Source organism: Schistocerca piceifrons, chromosome 1 (genome assembly GCF_021461385.2).
Source record: "Schistocerca piceifrons isolate TAMUIC-IGC-003096 chromosome 1, iqSchPice1.1, whole genome shotgun sequence".
Taxonomy (NCBI): Eukaryota; Metazoa; Arthropoda; class Insecta; order Orthoptera; family Acrididae; genus Schistocerca; species Schistocerca piceifrons.
This window is the reverse complement of record NC_060138.1, coordinates 651,215,690-651,239,536: the sequence shown is the minus strand read 5'-3', so window position 1 is coordinate 651,239,536 and position 23,847 is coordinate 651,215,690.

Sequence of the window (23,847 nt, the reverse complement as noted above, 5' to 3'; positions counted from 1 at the left end):
CACACTGGTCAACAAAATTTTTGGTGCGTTACTATCAGCAGTGGTTATCACCTAATGTAAGGGTTCTGGTTTCAGATCTGAGATCGGTTTCCGTCTGAAAGCTCCGGGTTTTTTCCTTTTTTCAGTCACCAAATGTCAATATTGTATGGTTCGATCTTTAAATCACAATGTAGGTGGACGAGTATTACATTTAAGTCTCTTGAAGTTAGCTGGGTAATACGAATTAAATCCAAATTGAGTGGTGACACAATCTGTATATATTCAGTGGTACAAACTGAAAGACACACCATCATGAAGAAAGTTACAGAATGATAAAAGTGACTTATAACTGACACGTTTCATTGAGGCAGAAATGTCCATTTCAAGCTCTTCCGTTTGTGGACTACTTCAGGTAGATCTCTTTTAAAAGTACAGTCGTAGTTTACCGTCATATGTTTGTCCCATTTCTCTTGATAGCGCTCTTCCTTAGGCTTAACGACCTGATGGAACGATTCACCTTGATCGTCGCTGACGTCTCCTGAATCGTCAGGGACTTTATGGGTATGACTGTATACGAAATGGAGTTTGACACTCATGTCACATCCCAGGACGTGAAAATCTGACAGCATGTTAGCTATGAGACTTTCACAGTTAGCAGCTTTTTTATAACCAAGAATGTTTCCATTACCGCCACAAATGACACCAATGGAACCATTTCTTTATGTATGTGATAAATTCCTTATCACGTACAAGTGCCTGAATCCGGGGTCCGTTAAATACTACTGCGTTGATAGTCTCAAGGAACAAAGGGGGAAGTGCTCTGACTATATGTTGGAAGTATTCACAATCGACATCTAATGCTTAAACAAACTATTTAATCAAGGGACTAACAATCAAGCAGTTCAGTTCCTTTTCTCACCAAACCAGTCAACTAACTAAACTGTTTAATCAAACCCACTTTAATACGCCAAACAAATGGTTTCATCAAACCAAATTTGATATAGAATAGATGGAAAATTATTATTTCTCGATCCCAGTTTGATATAGAATAGAGGGAACATTATTGTTTCTCGTTTGACAGTTGGATCGCTGACATTTAGAATACCAGCTTACAGAGTCTCACCTATGGGCCACTCCTTCTAGCTCTATTGTCTATCCTCGGCTGTCATAGAGGAAAAAAGCACGGATACTTCGTAAATCCACCTTAGCTTTAAATTAACCATTTTTAGGTCCGTGAATATTGTCTAGGAGTGCTCTTGGTATTTTAGTAAGTTAACCGTAGGCTATACGTCGTTAAGCCCCACTCGAAAGTACACACAGTAACCAACTAAGAAAGGTGTGCAGAATTTCCTGTTATGTAACAGAACACTCTCCAGACTGCTGTTTTACTGTCTGTGAATAAACGTTAGTCATCTGGACTATACAGAGTAGTTCCAAATTCCCAGAGAAGGCCTCAGACATGATGGCAAAAAACAAAATTATTTTCTTCTGTAAAATATGAAACAAAGACCTCGTAGCACTTTCAGTTATGTGATACTTCTACAGTATCACTCATTGCACGTTTTTATTTCAATCTAGAGGCTAACAGTGTGGTGTCACCGCCAGACACCACACTTGCTAGGTGGTAGCCTTTAAATCGGCCGCGGTCCGGTAGTATACGTCGGACCCGCGTGTCGCCTCTGTCAGTGATTGCAGACCGAGCGCTGCCACAGGGCAGGCCTAGAGAGACGTACTGGCACTCGTCCCAGTTGTACAGCCGACTTTCCTAGCGATGGTTCACTGACAAAATACGCTCTCATTTGCCGAGACTATAGTTAGCATAGCTTTCAGCTACGTCATTTGCTACGACCTAGCAAGGCGCCATTATCAACTGCTATTTATCTTGTGATGCATGTACCGTCAGACCGATGTTCACCAATTATGGATTAAAGTTAAGTATTCCAGCAGCTATGTACCTTTTTTGCTATTCTCAATTCCTTGTCATTTTCCAGACCTCACGCCATCCTGCGTGAGCTTAAACGCTTGCCCTTCGGCCTCCCGTCCTCGTGGATTGGCTGTCTTGCCAGTCCACAAAAAACACTACAGCTGAAAGTTTGGACACAGACACAGTTTCCTTTCAAGCTCTTCCGTTTGTGGACAACTTTAGGGAGATCTCGTATAACACTCAAGCAACAGTCGTCTCCCATCTTACGTTTGTCCCATCTCCCCTCTAAGTAATTCATCGAGCCGTAAACGGCTGAATGGAAAAGTTCAAGTATCACGCAAACCAGAGTATGCAGAGCATATTTGAAGTCAGCAGATTAAAAGCAATAAGAATCAGTAAAAAACAGTCATATAAGTGACAGTTTGAAAATATTTGTTCTAACTGTCAAACTGATGCTAACTTTGTTGAGCGGTACGACATCATTACATGATAGCCTGAAAATCAGCATTCATCATATAAACTGTTTCTCAAGTAAAAGAGACTATATGTACACAAATTTTCTTACATAATGAAGCATTCTTCGTGAAAATCGTGCCTCACTACTGAACTGAGCGAGGTAAATATTGGATTTCATTACTGTACGTAGACCAGAAAGTTATCTGACAGCTGGTTTAATTAAATACAAAATAATAACAGCTTTAAATTAATGACTTCTGCGTACGCATTTATCTTAGTGGAAACCAATAGTTCTCTTCGAATCAAATAATTGACTATCTTATTTTCTCCACAACTTCATTTATTAGAGAAGTTGTAACCTCCCCCTCATTTATCGACCTTAATGACAGTGAAAAATTAATCCGCGTGTACGTAATGGAAATTTGGGAAAAGCAATCGCCACCGAAGTCAATTTGTCGGTAAAGAGGGAGGAAAGTGTTACATCTAAATGAAAGGAAAAATGCAAATGAAACTGGTAGAAATTAATTTTGAAAAGGGGTAAAGTTAATAAAGAAAGTAATTGTGCGGCCGTTACGTTAACAATTAACTAGCGGTAATTAGGTATTTGAGATTTGGGGGAAATTACGGTCGCCTAGTCCTAAGGACAATTACTATAGTAACTGAAAAAGAAAGGTTATTACACATATAATTAGCACTAGAAGCGTGGCAACTGAAGGTTGACACGTGTAGTGTGAAAACTGAAAGTTTGTCAGAAGTAATAAATTTAATTTAGTAAAAGAATTAATAAAACCGGAAAATCGAAAGTTTATTTGGTGACTGAAGTTAATAGTGAGCTTTCTTTCTGAAGCACATCGAAATTCAGTAAAATACGGTTAGTCTTGGACTACCTCAACAATCATTTCAAAAGCTACTTGAATCTACGCAATTTAGAAATAAGAGATTTAACTTTGTACTTGAATTAAATGATTCTGAACAATTAACAATAGTAAAATTTAGTACGTACCAAGGTGAGCTGCAGTCATAGGTAAGCTAAAATACGGTAACAAAACTCGCACTCTTAATTTGTGCTTGTGTAATCTAAATATTGTAGCCAGCTATGAATACCTTAACTGAACTTTGAAATTAAAGCAGTGAAATCGAATGATGCTGGCGTTTGAATTTCAACGACACTCGGGTTCATTCCGGAAAAGGAAGGGACCCTGCTTGGCAATGCAATTGGGTCAATGAGCAACAAAGGTTCATGCTAAGTTGCCTTAATTTTGTGATGCAACAATTTTAAAAGCTGTGGTATGCCATACAGTTCTAAAACTTTATGTGCTTCCAGTCTTCCTTGTTGGTTGATTGAAGGTTGGAAGCCGTCGATCGAGGAGGTGGCGACAGTCACTCATTGTCGGTCGTCGCTGTTGCAGAAGCTGGATGTTGGCGCGCCTTCTTCTCGACACGGTCACCAGACGAAACGGGCTCTTAATGTGCGCCAGCTAATGCTTCCTGTCCGCGACACCATGTCAGAAACTATCATCGCAAGTCGAGCGCAATTACATGCTGCCAAACCCCGAAAGCGCGGCAACTCGCGAGAGCTTCACACAACACACCTGCTCCACTGCACCACCCCAGCCAGACTCCCTCTGCTCTACCCGCGCTCCACGCGGCAGAGTTAATATTACCAAAGATCCTAAACACTTTGGTTCTCCACACGACCTGTCGATGTAATGGTTCGATAGCATAGTTTCCCTAGGCCAGACCCAGCGTAAAAATACAAATAATCTTTACACAACAAACCAATTATACATCGACATAAATGCATATATATACAAATAGTAAAACAATTACAATATACAAAGACACAGAAACGTCATATATTCAGGTAACAAAATAAGGAAAAAAAATTATAGTACAATAGATGGAAATACGAGGATATGCGTTTCCGGCGTTACAAAGTGACAGCAATATGTACTTATGTTGTCGCTGAAATGCCGCCTCTACATACACTACTGGCCACTAAAATTCCTACACCAAGAAGAAATGCAAATGATAAACGGGTATTCATTGGACAAATATATTATACTAGAACTGACATGTGATTACATTTTCATGCAATTTGGGTGCATAGATCCTGAGAAATCAGTACCCAGAACAACCACCTCTGGCCGTAATAACGGCCTTGATACGCCTTGGCTTTGAGTCAAACAGAGCTTGGATGGCGTGTACAAGCACAGCTGCCCATGCAGCTTCAACACGATACCACAGTTCATCAAGAGTAGTGACTGGCGCGTTGTGACGAGCCAGTTGCTCGGCCGCCATTGACAAGACGTTTTCAATTGGTGAGAGATCTGGAGAATGTGCTGGCCAGGGCAGCAGTCGAACATTTTCTATATCCAGAATGGTCCGTACAGGCCCAGCAACATGCGGTCGCGCATTATCCTGGTGAAATGTAGGGTTTCGCAGGGATCGAATGAAGGGTAGAGCCACGGATCGTAACACATCTGAAATGTAACGTCCACTGTCCAAAGTGCCGTCATTGAGAACAAGAAGTGACCGAAAGGTGTAACCAATGGCACCCCATACCATCTTGCCGAGTGATACGCCAGAGAAGATCCAACGGAGGGCAGCACGCTTCGTTACAGGATCATTTAGTAATCGCGAAAGCGTTACGGAGATGACAGATAAACTCCAGTGGAAGACTCTGCAGGAGAGACGCTCAGTAGTTTCGAGAACATACCTTCACCGAAGAGTCAAGCAGTATATTGCTCCCTCCTACGTATATCTCGCGAAGAGACCATGAGGATAAAATCAGAGAGATTAGAGCCCACACAGAAGCATACCAACAATCCTTCTTTCCACGAACAATTCGAGACTGGAATAGAAGGGAGAACCGATAGAGGTACCCAGGGTACCCTCCGCCACACACCGTCAGGTGGCTTGCGGAGTATGGATGTAGATGTAGATGTAGATGTATGGCGATGACGAATACACGCTTCCAATGTGCGTTCACCGCGATGTCACCAAACACGGGTGCGACCATCATTATGCTGTAAACAGAACCTCTATTCATCCGAAAAAATGACGTTTTGCCATTCGTGCACCCAGGTTCGTCGTTGGGTACACCATCGCAGGCGCTCCTGTCTACAATGCAGCGTCAAGGGTAACTGCAGCCATGGTCTCCGAGCTGATAGTCCATGCTGCTGCAAACGTCGTCGAACTGTTCGTGTAGATGGTTGTTGTCTTGCAAACGTCCCCATCTGTTGATTCAGGGATCGAGACGTGGCTGCACGATCCATTACAGCCATGCGGATAATATGCCTGTCATCTCGACTGCTAGTGATACGAGGCCGTTGGGATCCAGCACGGCGTTCCGTATTACTCTCCTGAACCCACCGAGTCCATATTCTGCTAACAGTCATTGATCTCGACCAATGCGAGCAGCAGTGTCGCGATACGGTAAACCGCAATCGCGATAGGCTACAATTCGACCTTTATCAAAGTCGGAAACGCAATGGTACGCATTTCTCCTCCCTACACGAGGCATCACAACAACGTTCCACCAGGCAACGCCGGCCAACTGCTGTTTGTGTATGAGAAATCGGTTGAAAACATTGCTCATGTCATCATGTTGTGGGTGTCGCCACTGGCGCCAGCCTTGTGTGAATGCTCTGAAAGGCTAATGCATGTCACAGCATCTTCTTCCTGTCGGTTAAATTTCGCGTCTGTAGCACGTCATCTTCGCAGTGTAGCAGTTTTAATGACCAGAAGTGTAATTTTGCAAATTTCTTTCGCAGAATGCCATTTTTCCTTAAACAAGTCACGAATGTTACTTACCCTTTGTCCATTTTCATTTGCGGATATTTACAAAACAGCTTTTTCACATTTCATTGGCAACGACATATCTAACTGGTAAAACAGTTGCATAATGTGTTTCGAGACTGCGTCCTAGGTATGCAGAATAGCTTCTTTCCAAGAATGGATTTTGTCTCTGCAACGGAATTTGTGCTAATTGGAAATTTCGCGGTCAATTAAATCTGTGTGTCGGAACCGGGATCCGAACATGGAACATTTGCGTGTGCAGGAGAAATGCTGTGAAGTCTTGAAGATAGGTGATGACGTGCTGGCGCAAGTGAAGCTGCTAGGTCTGGTCATGAATAACGCTTTGGTGGTTCAGTTAACACAGTCGGTCCCGAGCTCTCGTCGCGAGTGGACGATCTGTCGCCGAGTTGTGCACTGCCGGCAGCAAAGGAAGTTTGCCATGTTGGTCGTTAGTACTTGGCTGTTGCACGGTTGTTTCGTTGTTTTAATGTTGTGAACTACACATCGACTTTATTCATTTTATTTCTTTTAATATACATTATTTGATCACAAGAAGAGATACGTTGAAGTTTAGTTTTGATCGCGTTTGTGTGAAGCCTAGTATATCACAGTTCACAGATGTGTTGTTGCGAAAATTATAATTTCGTTAGATGGTATACTGGCGTACATCTTTCGCAGTTCCCTACTGTTGCTTATGTAAAACTTAAGGTTCGCGAACCGGCAGTCGTGTAACTGACGAGACAGGAGACACTATCATTTTTACACATGGTAAAGGAAGTAGGAGTAAGTGACATTATGATAAAGTATAATGATTTAGGGTGCAAAAATTGCTCTAAGCACTATGGGACTTAACATCTGAGGCCATCAGTCCCCTAGACTTAGAGCTACTTAAACCTAACTAGCCTAAGGACATCACACACATCCACGCCCGAGGCAGGATTCGAATGTGGGACCGTACCAGGCGCGCGGTTCCAGACTGAAGCGCCTAGAACCGCTCGGACACAGAGGGCGGCTGACTTAGGGCTACGAACCGTAAGAATATGTGCGCTCTTGTTTGAAATTCCAGGTGGACATGTGAATACAGGGGAGTAATTTCCGTCTCCGAAGAGAGATGGGGTAACGGTTTTCTGTTGCCTATTCTCAGGGGACTTACTATAGTTAAGACTGATTCATAGAAACACGAACCGTCATTGATAAATATATCTGGCTACTGTGCATTAATTATCCAGAAGGACCTGCTACTCCATTACGCAGCTGTGTACTGAGTGCTCAGTGCATCGCTCAGGTACATGAGCAAGTCAACGGCTGGTGATGTTAACCTGCCGCTGACTTACACGGTTGCTACACGTCAGCGCAACCGACACATGCGACCCAAACAAAAAGTGCGAATGTCTCACAGATCTGAAATTTAGAAATGAACACTGAGTCAGAAAATGCCGTTATGTTCGTCGGAAACTTGAAGAACAGAATAAGGAACGAAGAATATCACATCCAGCAATTGAAACTGAAGCTTCCAAAACGAGAGACAATGCACGTCGAATCCCGTTGAAAGACAAAGACCAAACTCACGACATATTACAAGGAAAAAGAGACATTGACAATAATTCCAGTATCAGTTAGGACAATGGAATAACCCGTCTCGCCGCGCGGAGTGGCCGCGCGATTAGAGGCGCCATGTCACCTCCCGCCGGAGGTTTGAGTGCTCCCTAGGGAATTGGTGTGTGTGTTGTTCTTAGCATAGGTTAGTTTAAGTTAGTTTAAGTAGTGTGTAAGTCTAGGAACCAATGACCTCTGCAGTTTGGTCCCTTAAGAACTCACACACATTTGAACCCGTCTCGCAGCCCGGGTTCAATAATAAACATAGTAGGAGGCCCAAGAACCACTGGTCTCACTGCAAAAAGAAGGAAGTATGAAGAAAGCAGTGAATATAAAAACTTCGATAAACTAGACTGGGCAAATGAAATGGAAGCCATGGAGGAAAATCAGGTATCGTCAATCAACGGTACTTCATATATTGATTGATACTGCAAATGATGAATCAGTCGCAGGTCATTGAAATAAACAGTAAAAAGTCAATGTTATTATTATATTACAGGGGGAAATGACCCCAGGTCCTTTGATGACAATCTTTAATAAAATATTAAATGTGGCTCTAAGTAAATTTGTCAAATGTGTGATCAATAAAACAGGGTTCGATTCACTTGATGAATATAAATAATATACTAGATTTCAGTTCTCTGATCGAAGACAAATTTTATTTATTTATTTAACCTAATCTCATTAGGGCCACCAGGCTCTCTCTCACATCGGATAAGGGTTTCATTTTTACATCATAGTCACCCCAAAAGTAGCGATTTTAGTATGACACATAGCATTAATATGATTTGAGTGTTTATAGTGGCAATGTGAGTAAATAATACTGACTATAAACTAAAAAAGTTAATACTGGCAGTAGATGTACTACTGCTGCTGTTGACATTAATAGTGATAGTAATAATGACAATAATAATGACAATAACAGTAATAATGGTAGTGTCAAATATAAATGGAATTTATAGATCGACAAAATTGATTTTTTTTTTTATAGCGAGTTGTGGAGAAAGGGAATTTAAGGAGACTCCACTGGGAAATGAGGAATACCTGACTGGAAAGAAGAATGTGTAAGATTAACGACAGCATACAGGGACAATGATAATAATTATTGTTACCGGTACTTCAGCAGATATCTTCAAACAATATTTCATAGGCAATTTATTAGTGTAGTAAAATCTAAATAGGGTACTAAAAAAACTGAAAAAAGATTAACCCATCTATCTCATTGTACGCTACCTGTGTTCATACTGAATTGTATAAGCTGCATATTTTGTCTTTGCTTTCAGCACTGTTTAAACTACTTTATGTAGGTGATCTGACATTTAATTCACATCATTTAACAGGATATATAAAAAAGGGTCGAAAGAAGAAGAAATTTAGCTCCAAAATTGTCTACTGGCCATTGACAATATTAATAGCCAGGATGCTACTTGGGATAGTGAGTATGGTCTTGGGTAAGAAGAATCAGTTCCTCAGCGGTCGTGGAGGTAGAAATGCGTTGATATAGACGTCACATTTTATTTAGGCAGCTGGCGAAAAGATTGCTGGCGCCTCGATGGCGTGCGATGACCCCAGGCGACAGTGTCTGTCTCAGCAAAACACAAGGCGACATGTTTGGCGGCAGTCGGCGCGAGAAGGCGGCCTCGGCAGAGTTGGCAGCGTCAGCAGTGGCTGCGTCAGGCGTTTCTTCAGCAGCAGTGTTTGTAAGCGCCAGACAGCCAGCCGCTCTGACTGAAAGTCGGGTGCGAGACGCGCGCAGGTGCGAACGCAGGGATCCTTGGAGATGCCCAGAAGTCGGTTGATGACAGTCTTGAGGTGACTTCAGCTGAACGGCGCCCATTCAGACACTGGGAGTATTTGGTCTAGGAACGGCGCATAGACCAGCAGCAAGTGGATGTGGTGGCTTTCTGTAGCTGAGGCTGAGTGACCCAGATTAGGCTGACGGCTACTGAGCAATAATTTTCGGCGTAGACAGCAGTAAGGACAGACACCACTAGTACCTGGAAAATTCTCCCAGATTTTTTACGACACGTAGGGGGCCTAGGTGACACAGCGTAAGTGCAGCACCAGATAGCTCCACTTGTCTCTACGACGGGCTGATGTCCTGCACCGTGCTGCGTCAGCATTATTCCAACCCTGACAGCGGAGGTTCACAGGCAGTATGTGGACCGCCTGGCCATGCGTTGTGAAGTCTGCTAGCAAGGGTATTGGCGCAACGTTCTATGTACAGCGTAGTTACTATTAAACTTACGCTACGTATGAAAGCCCTTGTGGCAGACGAGTGATGATAGGACAATGAAAGTTGTTGCAAAAACCCGTTAAGTACAGGTGTAAGAAAAATAGTGAGTAAACCGTTGAAAGAATCACATTTTAATATCCACATATGAGATTAGTATTTGTTAATTGTCTAACATCTTCAAGCTCTAGGTTACAAACATCGCTCGGCGTAGACCATCTGAATCCAGGACAACCTGAAACCGCATTAAAGATTGATCTACTGCTGCTCGAAACATCTCAGGTGGACCATCAAACGTTTAGCCGCCGTGATACAGCTCAGGCAGTCTTTGAACATTGCACATTGCGTTCAGCATTCTCAGCCTCGACAACAGTAACTACTTCAACAGTTTGTGACGCAATTGGCCGTCAGCCTCTCGCCCATTAGCAAATCCCAAATCGCCAGTTAATTCAAACTTTCGAATCACGTTCTTCAGACCCGGTGGGGGAGAGCACATCTACGTGTTTCTTTAAATCGTCGATACTCGCAAAGAGCACCAGCACCACCAGTGTTGCTGTTTCGATAAAACGGATTTACGAGTTAAGCCCTGTTCACCTTGTCCAGACCCATGTTGACTTTCCCCAAGTGTAATGCACAGTGATGCTTCTGTCTCAATCATACGTCGCCGTACCAGTACCTCCACCTAACGGTAAGTCATGACACTAACACAATTAACAACGGAAATCCCGCTGCGCACAGTCTGAATATCATTCCAGTAAGATGGGTATCCATACGGTAATAGTTTTCCGTCTACACCGGCACGAGCAGCGTAACTTTAATTGTAACAACCCTGTATACTGTTTATTTATTGTTTTCTTCGTGAGGAACAAGGTAGCTTAATGCAGAATCAAATGCATTCTATTATTTACATTGTTTTCCCTTTTTGAAGGTAACAAGCGAAGAAAGTTCCTTTTCATGAGGATCCAAATATTTCGCGAAGACGAATTTATTTTAATGAAGCCATTTATTTAACCGAAGGCTCAATCGTTTCTTTTATTAAGGGACTATTACACTTTCATCAAGATGCAAGTATTTATGTTAACTGCAATATCTCTACCCAATAACCAACCATAAACGAATGAATTTTACTGGAAAACAGAAGATTATGTTCGATGGGGGTCCGAAGCCACTCGCAGGAAGCCATAAAAAGATGTTGGAGCACTTTCTGAGGAAAGGCAAATCTCCCAGGTTCGAGTTCTAAATCAGCACACAGTTTTAATCCGTTACGAAGTTGCAAGTCAGCACTCATTCCGCTGCAGAGTGAAAATTCATTCTCGAAAGTATCCCTTAGACTGTGGTTAAGCCATTCTTCTTCCAGCTGCACTAGTCACATATCACATTTGGGAGAGGTTCTGAGTTGTTTGGAAGGGAAACAGAAAGATACTGGCGGAAGGAAAGGTGTTAGAAGGGCCGCGAGTCGTGACAGAATAGCTCTCTCGGTAAAAACTTGCCCACGAAAACTGGTTCAAATGGCTCTGAGCACTATGGGACTGAACTGCTGTGGTCATCAGTCCCCTAGAACTTAGACCTACTTAAATCTAATTAACCTAAGGACATCACACACATCCATGTCCGAGGCAGGATTCGAACCTGCGACCGTAGTGGTCGCGCGGTTCCAGACTGTAGCGCCTAGAACCGCTGGGCCACTCCGGCCGGTTTGCCCACGAAAGACGCAAATCCTAGCTTCGAGTCCCATTCAGGCACAGCTTTACTCTGCCAGAAAATATCAGTATGTTTTTTTCATTTACTCTATGTTTTGACTCTGTAATATGCCACCCACACTAAACTACAACGCAGCAGGTGTGAATGATTTAGATAAAGAGTGAAGATAATATCAAATAGTGGGGGTAAATGTTCTAAATTTTTTAACGCCATTTGAGGAATAAAAATGTTACGAACAGCAATGAATAATGAGTAGATGAAACAGAACGAAACTATTTTTCATAATGTGGGTCTGACCTAAAAAAAAATATATACAAATACTAGAAAACTGTACGTTATAATTGCCCACGAAAGACGCAAATCCTAGCTTCGAGTCCCATTCAGGCACAGCTTTACTCTGCCAGAAAATATCAGTATGTTTTTTTTTTTTCATTTACTCTATGTTTTGACTCTGTAATATGCCACCCACACTAAACTACAACGCAGCAGGTGTGAATGATTTAGATAAAGAGTGAAGATAATATCAAATAGTGGGGGTAAATGTTCTAAATTTTTTTAACGCCATTTGAGGAATAAATATGTTACGAACAGCAATGAATAATGAGTAGATGAAACAGAACGAAACTATTTTTCATAATGTGGGCCTGACCTAAAAAATATATATATATACAAATACTAGAAAACTGTACGTTATAATTGCGGACACGCCAGATTATTGCGTGGAAATTAGAATTGTTCTTCAAATTACCGTCTTAATTTATTCGCATCGCAAAACATGAATTTTTTATCTTGAGGTAATGCACATCTTCCGGCATTTCATCGGTAAATCTGGAGACTGTAATTACTAACATTAAGATTTTGCAATCCTTTTAGTCGCAGATATTGTTAATCGAAGCTTCGCGTCATTAGGAAATAAATTCAAGCTGTCTGTACGTATGTAGAAGATATTTAAAATGACAAATAGAAAGCAAGTTTGTGAAACTGATTAAAAACTGAATGCACCATTCTAAGGTCTATAGTGGGGTTACAGTCCATCGTTTTGTGAGTGCTGTAGACAAGGAATATTAATTGAGAATTAAGAAATTTATGCAAATAACATATGCTCCAATAATAACGTACGACAATTAATTCGTGAATCGATTCTTGGTCACAGTAATTGTGAGTTTAAGATACATTCTGGAAGAAGTGAATATCAATTTATTTTTAAACTTAGTAACTGCCACGTATGATTTCCTAATATACTACTCATTGTACATGGATAGATGTCTGTAATTTCTGTCGGGCATGCTTTCACCTTATCTCGATCTATACTCGGAAGATTGGCATTCGAAGTAATTTGTTTTAGATATGCAACATGCTGCAAGCCACAACACAGTGACACGTTGTATAAACAAATCATTTTGACCAGAACGCTTACAATACTCCAGAGATAGACACATGTTAAAGAATGAACATCGAGAAGAGCACATTCAAATACCCCGTCTAGACATCTTGTTATGTGCATTCCCCAGAGTTACTGGATGCAATTTACAGGATTGTTTCTGTTATAAGACAGCTGTAGATGCATTTGACCACTCTCGTTTCACTCAACTAATGTGCCACTATGAATGCTTCACTTTCAGTGGGGCGTTTAAAAAAAATGGCTCTGAGCACTATGGGACTTAACATCTGTGGTCATCAGTCCCCTAGAACGTAGAACTACTTAAACCTAACTAACCTAAGGACATCACACACATCCATGTCCGAGGCAGGATTCGAACCTGCGACCGTAGCGGTCACGCGGTTCCAGATTGAAGCGCCTAGAACCGCACGGCCACACAAGCCGGCTTGGGGCGTTTAATTTTCATTTATTTACCCCATATGACCAGAGTCCCCCCGTGCACAACGGATCTTACCGAACTGAGATGGCTCGCGTGCTTCAACGATGCAGATAACCGTGCGCTACATGTAACTACGACGGAGGAGTGTGTATCTAGGGTTTTTAAGTTTTGTGACGTGTCTGGAATCTGGCCTAAACTTTTAGGCTGGAGGTTTTAGTGTATTGCAGAGTGGCTGACTCCTCCCCTTTTTTCCTTGTGGTCAGCCAGCCACTTCCATCTGCTACATTGTTTTAGCTCCCTCTATCATTTTCTTCCTGTGCTGTCCATGTTTTACTGTTGACACCCTGCTTCATCCCACGCTTCGGTGTGGATGAGCACATATTTTTCAACGATTGTTACCCGTGTTTTATGTTCCGTTTTATATTCCTGTTCTGGGATTTTTCTTGACACCCGTCTCCCTATGTTACTGAACGGGCGCTGAAGACCTAGCTGTCGTGCACCCAAAAAAAACCCTCTACTACTACTACTGTGTGTGAAGACGTCATACTAACCTGTGGTTCCTGAAGAGGGGCCGCAGCCTTTCCAGTAGCTGCAAGGTCAACTGTCTGGGCGGTTGACTAACCTTGCCTTGTGATACTAGACATTATGGTCTTGCTATTTAGGTACTGCAAACGACTGAAAGCAAGGGATTTATTTCGAGAGCTGACTATACTGTATGGTTAAACAATGATGGTATCCTTATGAGTAAAGTATTCCGGAACTAGAAGATTTCGGATCTCTGGGAGGGGAATCCTCAGGAGGATGTTCTCATCAGGCATAACGAAACTGGCATTCAACAGATCATACCATTGAATGTTAGCTCCCTTACCTGGGTAGCATTTAAAAAGGGAACTGTGTAGACTGGAGTGAGACAGAGTGGGTATTAGTGAAATGCGGTGGCAGGAAGAACAGGTCTTTGGTCAGGTTCGTACATGGTTATCAACACAAAATCAGGTATGGGTAATGCAGAAGCAGGCCTAATAAAGAGTAATAAAATGGGAACGCGGTTACGCTGTTATGAACGGTACAAAAAATGTATTATTGTAACCAAGATAGTCACGAAACCAGTAACAACCATAGTAGTTTTCTTCCGCTCCCTTAAGCAATAAACCAGTTGACCCGTTTCGAGTTCTTAATCCATAAATATCTTCTTGCGTCCACCAACAGTCTACTGCGATGGGGCATTTTTAGGTCGGCACAACTCTCTTCAATTCGGTGAAATCGTTCTGTCAGCAATGTTTACGCTTAGCTGTTTGTTCGTGGTATAGAAGACGTTCACGGGTAGGTCCAGTGGCTGTTTGCACAAAAAGAAGCAGTCTAGCGATCTATCGTCAGAAGCCTTTGAAAATCAATGTCAGGAACCTTTGAAAATCAATGGGAATTACAGAGGAGTGGGATGATAATTCTCAATATACATTTTGCAGTGCTGCAGATTTGCTGTGGAACGACATTGCAATAGCATGCAGAAACAATTTGAAGATTTAGTTGGCCATGAAAGAGAAAAAAATAATTACAACGGTCAACAGAGGGGATTCATTGTTCCGCACATCAAGAAGCACTTTGTACTTTGCAGGCATGGAGCACTCGAAGAATTAGTGATATGATCAGTAAAATTTCTGAAGTCGCACGCGTTACTCCGGTGTTAGTTGCAACAGTTTTCCACGAAAAAGTACGAAGGGTATAGAGACTTTATGTACTGCTGCAGAGTACGTTGGTGAAGTCAAGGGCTACGTCTGGAACAATTTTTCGATTTAAAACTAGTTATTGCTGAATCTATGAAGGGAAAAGGAGTGCAGTAACGAAAATTAGAACACTCGGAATGCTCCTGAAACCTAGCGTTTTAAGTGGACTTGACTCCACATTGCTCACAGTAAGATATTGCAAGGAGAGAAACAATTTATTTCTGATTTGATAGGGATGCCTTTAAAAGGAAAATCGATTTGTAGAAGGGATACATTTTGACAAACACCGTCCAGATCTCTAAGCTCATTAGCGTTAAAGAAAACGCAAAGGTTGAAAAAATCATTCTGTCCTTGAAAGATTTGAAAGGACAGTTTCTTCAATGCTTTGACTGCACTGCAATTCTGTTTTCGAGCTATTTTCGAGACCGTTTGCCGTTTCAGTTGACTGTGTCCCTGTGCATGTACATATGTAACTGACACTTGTAACTGACTGATCTCAAGATAATTCCAATTTCAATGACAAATCCCTTTAACGCTAAAATTATCCACGACCTCTACATAGTAATTTCAGGTATAATTTCAACTTGTCCACAATGAGGTTGCAAAGCTGCTAGAATATTTCGAGCAACATATGTGCTTGAAATACGTTTTTCGATTATGAAACTAAATAAGTCACAATTATGTGGAAACCTGAGCACAAAAATCTGTGAAATTTTCTGTGTCTGTCTGTATGCCGACAATTTGTACCAAATAAAATTATATGTCATCAGCACACTAAAAATAATTGAGTAATACTGGATTTTTTGTTTTATTTTAGATCTAAGTTGTTGAGAAGTGGGGCATATAAAACCAATTTGTACTCAGTGTGATTGGATTGCCATTTAAATGTGGCACGTTTGCAGTTTCCCCCTTGTCGTGGACGGACAGCGTATTGTAGTGGTGGGGGAAATGTGCCAGCCAAGCTGAGCGCTATGGCGATCGTGCCAGGGCACAGCCCTTGAGCCGAATTCTTTGCCACCCCTGCTCTACAGGAAACTGCCTTAACTTTATAAAACATCACCATCGTTTCCTTTCGTACATTAGTCTCGAGTGATTTTTTTTTATAATGCCCCTCCCCCTCCCCAAATCACACTGAATCTCTCAGTCTTTTTCAATATCCACTGCTACGATATGATGTGTCACACGTTAAGAATTTAAAGGTGTTAGATTGTTCAACAGTGTTGCTTCCTAATAAGAATTTACTTCTTAAGGGACTGGACACTTAGAATGCCATGAACTTGTAATTTTTTGTTGATGTACTTAAATTATGTTCCTTTGCTACTTTATATAGTTCAAATAGCGCTCCCTGTAAATTATCTTCGTTATCTTCATCTATAATGTCGCTGTCAGCAAACACAACTGTGTCTCCCTTTCACGCCACCCTCTATATTGAAATTAATAATTCGTTGTTTTCATTCCCTCACAACTTCGCCTAAATATAAATTAAAAAGTATGAGTGAAATACAACACCCTTGTCTGATCTCCTCATTAGTAATCCCTTGGGCGTTGTTTTCAGATTCTGGCTTAATGGTTATCTTTGTTCCTGTTACCTGTACGTCGGATAATTTCGATTAAAAGCAGTGGTATTCCTCTTTTTTCCACAATATTCCACAGTTTTTCTCTGTCCACATTGTCAACAGTTTTACTATGGTCTATAAGGACTATGTAGATTTTTAAATTGTATTTTCTTCTTTTTTCTCTTAACCGTTTTATGGAGAAAATTTGACCTTACCAGGACTTTCTTACTGTATTCCGAGTAATTTTTGTCATTATGTTGACTATTATCTTCGCATGTATTTTGTATGCAGTATTTAAGAGACTTATACCGCTATACGTTCCACAGCACTTTCTTGATCCTTTTTAAAAATGGCATATACTATCGCTTTCTTCCATTCCACTAGTGTGTTTCTTTGCTGTAAGAACTGATTTAAGAAAATGTAAAATCCTATACTTATCATTTTAGGTAGATATTTTATAAATATATATTTAGATCTTCCGTTCCAGGAGATTTTTTGTTTTAACGGGTTTTTGAAACCTCTTAGCGTTTTTTAAATTATATTTCATCACTTTCCGAAAGATATCTGTTCATTGACTCTGCTCCCGCATTACCCACTTTTTCTTCATAGTGTAAGTGTTTCATTATTTTGAATGTAGTAGACTGACGGCTTTGTACATATCTTTCTATACAAGTACTTTTCTCTTGTTTCTTTATGTGCAGCTCCTACTAATATCTTTGTTTCTTTTTTGTGCTTGATTTATCTCCAATGTCTGAAGAGTTTTCGTCGTACGACACGGTAAAAGTAGCTCCTTTCTCCCATAAAAAGCATATTTTAATTCATCATTCCAAATACCAAGACCCTTATTGTTTTTATTTGTTTATTACCCTCAGAGTTTCGAAAGCTTCGCATTAGATCACTTGAGTTAGTTTCTGCCATTCTAGTTCGTTATTTGTGTAGGTTCTTTTCCACACATAATCATATACGTGACTGAGATAAATTTACGATGTTAGATTGTTCTGATCAACTACACTACTGGCCATTAAAATTGCTACACCAAGAAAGAACGCAGATGATAAACGGGTATTCGTTTGGACAAATGTATTATACTAGAACTGACACGTGATTACATTTTCACGCAATTTGGGTGCATAGATCCTGAGAAATCAGTACCCAGAACAACCACCTCTGGCCGTAATAACAGCCTTGATACGCCTTGGCTTTGAGTCAAACGGAGCTTGTATGGCGTGTACAGGTACAGTTGCTCATGCAGCTTCAACACGATACCACAGTTCATCAAGAGTAGTGACTGGCGTGTTGTGACGAGCCAGTTGCTCGGCCGCCATTGACTAGACGTTTTCAATTGGTGAGAGATCTGGAGAATGTGTTGGCCAGTGCCGCAGTCGAACATTATCTGTGTCCAGAAAGGCCCGTACAGGACCTGCAACATGCGGTCGTGCATTATCCTGCTGAAATGTAGGGTTTCGCAGGGATCGAATGAAGGGTAGAGCCACGGATCATAACACATCTGAAATGTAACGTCCACTGTTCAAACTGCCGTCATTGCGAACAAGAGGTGTCCGAGACGTGTAACCAATGGCACCCCATACCATCACGCCGGGTGATACGCCAGTATGGCGATGACGAATACACGCTTCCAATGTGCGTTCACCGCGATGTCGCCAAACACGGATGCGACCATCATGCTGCTGTAAACAGAACCTGGATTCATCCGAAAAAAATTACGTTTTGCCATTCGTGCACCCAGGTTCGTCGTTGAGTACACCATCGCAGGCGCTCCTGTCTGTGATGCAGCGTCAAGGGTAACCGCAGCCATGGTCTCCGAGCTGATAGTCCATGCTGCTGCAAACGTCGTCGAACTGTTCGTGCAGGTGGTTGTCTCGCAAACGTCCCTGTTGACTCAGGGATCGAGACGTGGCTGCGCGATCCGTTACAGCCATGCGGATAAGATGCCTGACACCTCGACTGCTAGTAATACGAGGCCGTTGGGATCGAGCATGGCGTTCCGTATTACCCTCCTGTACCCACCGATTCCATATTCTGCTAACAGTCATTGGATCTTGACCAACGCGGGCAGCAATGTCGCGATACGATAAACCGCAATCGCGATAGGCTACAATGCGACCTTTATCAAAGTCGGAAACGTGATGGTACGCATTTCTCCTCCTTACACGAGGCATCACAACAACATTTCACCAGGCAACGCCGGTCAACTGCTGTTTGTGTATGAGAAATCGATAGGAAACTTTCCTCATGTCAGCACGCTGTAGGTGTCACCACCGGCGCCAATCATGTGTGAATGCTCTGAAAAACTAATCATTTGCATATCACAGCATCTAATTCACGTCGGTTAAATTTCGCGTCTTTAGCACGTCATCTTCGTGGTGTAGCAATTTTAATGGCCAGTAGTATAGTTTCCCATACTGTTTCATTTGAAGCTATCTTTTCGTGTGCTGTTCTTGCCTGTTAAACGTTAAATTCCCTCTTGCTAGGAAATGGTCAGAATGTATATCCATTCCTCTAATCACTCTCACGTTCTGAAATAATTTTCACTTTTTTTTCATTTGCTGTCTGTTGATCTACATCCGCGAGATGCCCAGATACATTTGTGAATCTTTGAATTAAAAAAATATTATCTATCAGCAATAAAATAAAATTCTTCTCTTAAAATTGTTAACTGCTGCTTCTCCGTTTATTCCGATTAGATTTGTGCCCTATTGTAATTTTCATATCTCCTCCTGCAACAATATGCTCGTTCTTATTTATGGAATCAGTGATATTTGCAAGCTCTTGTAAAATTCAGGAATATACAGTGATATAACGCTCATCCTCTAGCTATTTTAAATCTACATGTTACAATTCTTTCATTTACTATAATGTGGTTATTGTCCTACGCCTCCACTTCTCAGTTACTGAAATAGCTGTCACTAGTGCTGCTGTATTTTCTTTATGTTCAAGGAGATGTACATTGCAGGTTCCTGTATTTACATGGTCTGATATACCATGTCCTTTAAATTTGCAAATATAGTTACCATTTTATCTGTCCGGTATCTGAATCTAGTACTGCCTGCGTTACGAGGACTCTGCAGAGACATTCCAGTGATTGGGTTGCCACTTTACTGTTTCTGAGCCAGTAGGATGGTTTTTCATTGAGTATTACCTTAGGGAACCTGATTTCATTACGCCTCTACAGCCTTCTCTACCTGTTCTGTGGGAGACACCTCATCGGTCTCCTCAGTCAAGACCATCCGGCTTGGTTGGCTTTGCCAGTAGCTACGCTACCTTTGACTTCGTTGGAGCATTTAAACCTCCAGCTTAGTACTGGTTTCGGTAAGATAATGTTTCAGGGGAGGGCCCACCACAGTAGTAATAGTTCACATGTCAGAGACACTAATCAACAAAACCAGTGAAACATCCAGAAGAGAAAACATAATAAAATTTCGCGGGATGACAGGATATTTGGCGTTATTTCGGTGACTACAATCTCGAGTCAAATTTACAAAGAACTTAGGTGGTTGAGCCTATTTTCCAGTATAATGTTGCACCTCCTCTGACACTAAGGCATGCACTGATGCGAGTGGGAAAGACGTCATAAATCTATTGTATCTTCTCCTGAGGTAAGCTGGACTTTTATTTCATGCACACTCGCCCAGGGTCAGAGTTGATGCCCGAGCGGGTCTAATAAATTATCAATAGAGGCATCTCTTACACCTTGCTGGCCAAGAGAATAAGTCACCTTCACTCAGACAGTTCATAGCAACATGTGTTATATGGTGTTGAAAAGTGGGGCAACGATAATGTTGCATGGAAGACAATAAGTGAGGACGTAGGTTGTCCGTGACGTACTGTTATGTCACCGTTGTTACCTCAATCAATACCAGCCGTGACGTCAAGTTGTATCCGTTGGCTCCCTACACAAAAGCGTCAGGAGTAATGTCACTGTGCGTCTTCAAAGTTCTGGATGAATGCGACCTCTCCACAGGTACCTCCACATAAGCCGACGATCTGCGGTGGAGCTGAACTACGATACATTGCTAAACACAATGCGACGCCTATCTCAGCTTGCTTCCTAGACACAGCACCACTCCTAACGCAGCCTTTGTATTCTATTATTAATGGCAGCCTACGAATGGTTTGGTAGTTCCCTTGTCCAGCTGTTGCTTGCCCCCAGCGAATGGTGCAGGATGGAACAAATTATTTCAGGAAGTCCATTATTTGTTGTGGGATGGCATGTGTAGGTTTTTACAATGTGCATCCTGGACAACAGAGAGATCCTCTCTTGTGTCTGTCACACGTGGACGACTGAAACGTTGACGACGAGAGTATGCCTCCCCATACATCCTCTCACGTCCAACATCGAGCCACTGTCACATGCCCCCACAAATCTGAAGACTGCACGATTCGACCAGCATATGAGGCAACGTAGGACTGAAAAAGGGGAAAGCAAAACGGTGGAAAAAGAAAGAGTAGGTTTAAGAGGTGAAACACCAAAGGCAGCTGAGAATCATACAATTAAAAAGTCAAGGCTTAGTAGAAATCCTTGGATAACAGAGGAGATACTGAATTTAAGTACACAGGAGTATTGAATCAAAGTAGTGGAAGAAGGAACTATAAAAATGCAGCAAACGTAGGAGACGAAGCTGAGAATAACGAGTTAAGCTGTTAGGAAATGCAATATGGCTAAACAGGAATGGCTAGAAGACATATGCAAAGCCGTAGAAATAAGGGTGACTAGAGGATAGGTAATTTCTGTCTGTCGAAACAATAGAGAGTTCTTTGGAGATAAGAGATGTGACTGTACGAGTATCAGGAGCTCAGATGCCAAACCAATTAAGGAGAAGCTGAAAGGTGAAAGAAATGTGTAGGAGATCTACATGAGGGAAACAAATTTGGAGACCATATTATATGAAGATAAGGGAAAGCTGAAAGGTCAAAGGAATGCTTAGAAGGTCTATATAAGGGAAACAAATATAGAGACCGTATTACAGAAAGGTAAGAGGAAGTAGGTGGAGATAAGATAGGAGATATGACTCTGCGAGATGAATGTGACAGAGCACTGGAAGATATAAGTGAAAATAAGACCACTGGAGTAAACGACTTACCTCAAAATTACTGAGACCCTTGAGTGAGGCAGCCATGAAAAATTGTCACACAAGGTGTTTAAGAAACACTAGAAGGGGAAATACCTTCAGACTTCAAAGTAAGTGTAATATTTTCAAGTTCAAAGAGGGCACGTAGTGACAGATGTGAATACTACCGAACAATCAGTTTAATAAGCCATCGATGTAAAATATTAGCATCAATTGTTTACAGAAGAATGGAAAAAGTGGTAGAAGGTGATCTGAGAAAGATCAGTTTGGGTATCGGAGAAATCTAGGAACACATGAGGCATTCCTCACCCTATGTATTTTCTTAGAAAAGAGGCTGAATAAAGGCAAACCTACGTTTGTAGGTTTAGAGAAAGGTTTGGGCAGTTCTGAGCGGACTACAATCTTGGAAATTTTGAGGGCAGCAGGAGTAAAATATAGGGAGCCGAAGGTTAATTGCAGCTTGTTCTGAACGCAAACTGTAATTATAAGGTTCAAGGGACATGAAATGGAAGCCCTAGCTTTGAAGTGAGTGAGAAAGAGTTGTAACCAGTTCACACGTTATTCAGTGTGTAGAATGGGTAAGGGGTAAATGAAAAGATGGGGAAGTTTGAAAAACGAATTGAAGTTCATGGAGAAGGAATAAAGATTCTGAGGTTTGCCGATGACGTAGTAATTGTGTCAAGGACGCAAAGGCCTTAGAAGAGTAGTTGCACGAAGTGGTTATGGTCTTGCAAAGATTTTATATGATAAACATCAACAAGAGTCAAAGAAGAGTAATGGAATGTAGTCGAATTAAGTCAGGTAACACTAAGGCACCCCCTCCCCCCCATGAACCATGGAACTTGCCGTTGTTGGGTAGGCTTGCGTGCCTCAGTGATACAGATAGCCGTACTGTAGGTGCAACCACAACGGAGGGGGGGGGGGGGGGGGTTATCTGTTGATAGGCCAGACAAACGTGTGGTTCCTGAAGAGGGGCAGCAGCATTTTCAGTAGTTGCAGGGGCAACAGTCTGGATGATTGACTGATCTGGCCTTGTAACACTAACCAAAATGGCCTTGCTGTTCTGGTACTGCGAACGGCTGAAACCAAGGGGAAACTACCGGCGTCATTTTTCCCGAGGGCATGCAGCTTTACTGTATGATTAAATGATGATGGCGTCCTCTTGGGTAATATATTCCAGAGCTAAAATAGTCCCCCATTCGGATATCCGGGCGGGGACAAATCAAGAGGACGTTGTTATCAGGAGAAAGTAAACGCGTTCTACGGATCGGAGCGTGGAATGTCAGATCCCTTAATCGGGCAGGTAGGTTAGAAAATTTAAAAAGGGAAATGGATAGGTTAAAGTTAGATATAGTTGGAATTAGTGAAGTTCGGTGGCAGGAGGAACAAGACTTTTGGTCAGGTGAATACAGGGTTATAAATACAAAACCAAATAGGGGTAATGCAGGAGTAGGTTTAATAATGAATAAAAAAAATAGGAGTACGGGTAAGCTACTACAAACAGCATAGTGAACGCATTATTGTGGCCAAGATAGGCACGAAGCCCACGCCTACGACAGTAGTACAAGTTTATATGCCAACTAGCTCTGCAGATGACGAAGAAATTGATGAAATGTATGATGAAATAAAAGAAATTATTCAGGTAGTGAAGGGAGACGAAAATTTAATAGTCATGGGTGACTGGAATTCGACAGTAGGAAAAGGGAGAGAAGGAAACACAGTAGGTGAATATGGATTGGGGCTAAGAAATGAAAGAGGAAGCCGTCTGGTAGAATTTTGCACAGAGCATAACTTAATCATAGCTAACATTTGGTTTAAGAATCATGAAAGAAGGTTGTATACATGGAAGAACCCTGAAGATACTAAAAGGTATCAGATAGATTATATAATGGTAAGACAGAGATTTAGGAACCATGTTTTAAATTGTAAGACATTTCCAGGGGCAGATGTGGACTCTGACCACAATCTAT